Source organism: Mastomys coucha, unplaced genomic scaffold, assembly GCF_008632895.1.
Source record: "Mastomys coucha isolate ucsf_1 unplaced genomic scaffold, UCSF_Mcou_1 pScaffold16, whole genome shotgun sequence".
Classification (NCBI taxonomy): Eukaryota; Metazoa; Chordata; class Mammalia; order Rodentia; family Muridae; genus Mastomys; species Mastomys coucha.
The window spans coordinates 106,514,719-106,517,436 of NW_022196898.1; positions in this window are offsets into that span (position 1 = coordinate 106,514,719).

Genomic DNA, 2,718 nt, shown 5'->3' on the forward strand with positions numbered 1-2,718 from the left:
GTTTGCCCCAAGCAGCCCATGCCTCTAGGCAATGCGAGATGACATTGTATGCCTTTTCTCTACTCAAAAGGGTGGCATGAATGATCTCAGAACATGTATCTACAGATACATGAATATATTTTAAAGTTCTAAATTCAGAAACATGTGTCATATCCATCTGCCAGATCTTAAGGGGAGACAAGCCCCGTAGAAGCAACCAATAGCAGTAGCTTAGCCAAATAATGGCTTTGTTTATGAGGTCTCTTGCTCGGGGATCGGCTCTCTGCATCTGGTATTTCATTTTGTATCATTTTTGTTCTGCCTGAAGAATTACTTTTCTTCTTTGTTTGTGTAATGAGATTCTGATGACCATGAATTCTTTCACTTGTTTATGTCTCAAACTTACTTTATTTAACCTTTATTTTGGAAATATTTAAAAATAGATTTCTCCTGGGTTGTTATTGTAGGCTGGTACACTTTCCCATGTTTTGCTGATTCTTCTCACTTGAATTATTTTTGAGGGAAAATCTGCTTTCATCCTTGAATTTATTTCATATAAATAGAGCCTTTTTCCTTTAACTGGTAAGATTTTCTCTTTCTTTCTTTTTTTGTATGACTTGCCATGATGGACCTTGGTTTATTTCCCCTTGTAGTCCTGCTGTTTGGATCTCTAGGTCAGTTTTACCACACAGGACTTTTGCACAGTTACATACTCAGTTGCTGAAGTTGTTTGACAGATCACCAAACCCATTTCATTTTAGTTTGCTTTTTCTCTCCTCCTGTCTGTGAATTCTTTCAAAATATCTTCAAATACATTCATTCTCCTTGGCTGCATTTCATGCACTGTTCATCATATACAGTGTGCCTCATCACATTAAAATTTCCATCTTCATAACTCAATGTAAACCTATTAATGTCTTCCTTATTGCCTCATAGCTTGAAGAAATGGAATGAAATAATAATAACTATTATAATAATTTGATGACATTATCTACTAATTCAAAGACCTCCATCTGTATGGGGACTTTGAAGCTTCCTGACTGATTTCTTATTACTCATATATTCCTGCTCATTTGGTATACCTGACAATATCAAATTAGGATCCACACCCTGCAAACTTGACCTTATTGAATGGTGGATCTTGCTGCACTCTTGAGTTCCATTTTGCATTCCATTTGTCTGAAAATTTGTTCTTTTTGAGCATGGGTATATGTTATTTATGAATACTTAACCATTCTCCAATGACAGATATATACTGGAGGAACATCTTGATTTCTCTACTTAACACCTTGTATATCTGTTCATCTGTTTTGATGTGAAGAGAGTATTCTAGCTTTGGATGAGTAGAGCTGTACATCTTTTTTCATCTCAGTTTGTTTCCTCACAAGCATGTTCTGATCATTGTGCAGATGTAACAATCATAATCAAAAATTCTGTTTAAACATGTAAGAGTAATTTATACTATAATCAAGACTGTATCTGATAACCAGAATTCAATGATATCACTCATTCAAGATAACCAGACATAGGCTTAGAACCCTATGACACCCATTGGAGTGTATATTGACCAAAACCAAGAGGAATGCTCTGCTTTGCACATCTAGAATAATGGCACCTTGATCTGCCTTCTGGCTGACGTGTCTATTCCAGGATCCCTTAAATCAAGTATAACTTTAGAGACTAGCCTGATCTTCAGCTGAAATACATGGCATAAGTGAATAACCCTGGGGAGATAGACATAGACTATAGTTCATAGTTAGGAATTTAGCATGTGAACTTTGTGTGGACAGTCTCATTATAATAAAATATAACTTTTGTTACATTAACTGCTCATATCTACCTTGTTTCTCTTGACATTAGGTGAGTGCTAGAGAGTGATACCATGTAGTTCTCAACAGTCTTGTTCACCTTTTGGTAGTCTGTCAGGCCACTTCATTTTCCCAGAATTCACTATCCACTTTCTCAACTCGAAATATCTTAGCTTCTTTCTGAAGTTTTTCCTCTGAGCTGAAGACTGGAAACTGTCAGGCCACTAATTTTGGGTAACTGGGGCTCTAATCACCTGTTTACTGTATTAGGAAGCACCAGAATTTGTACCACAATTCTAGTATCTTAAAAATTATTCTCTATATACATCTGCCTCTTTTTTAAGTATTGTTTCACATCCTTTTGGTGTTTAAGGCTTGTTTGATAATACAGACTATAGTACTTCATCATAGTAGATTATAATTTATATATTAATATAGAACATTATTACATTTTCCCCTTAAATAATCTGTAGCTTTTATACTGTACTATAGTGTTGAAGTTGCTATCACATTGTCTTTGGGGGAAAGTGTTTCTCTTTTATAGAAAAATAATAAAATATATCTATAAGAAACTATAAGTTTAAGCGTCTCTGAAGGAACAGAGAAAGTCATCACCAGTAAAGAGGATGAAGAATAGAACAAAAACAATGGTAGGCTAAAACCTGGTCTACTACTAAAGAGACAGAGCCAGAGATGCAAGGAAGATGAACAGGATGATTGCCAAGCAAGTGAACACAGCCAAATTGTATTTGGATATTACCCATGTCTAGTAAGTGTAGCCTGATGGCTACAGGAAGCACTAACCCAGACATATAAATCTACCAGTGATATCAAGGCCTGAAGAAAATACAGAGCTTGGTACAAGCCTGTTAAGTAAGAAAAGCAGACTTGTAAAAGAAACAGACTTCCAAATTAACAGAAGCAAGAAGGG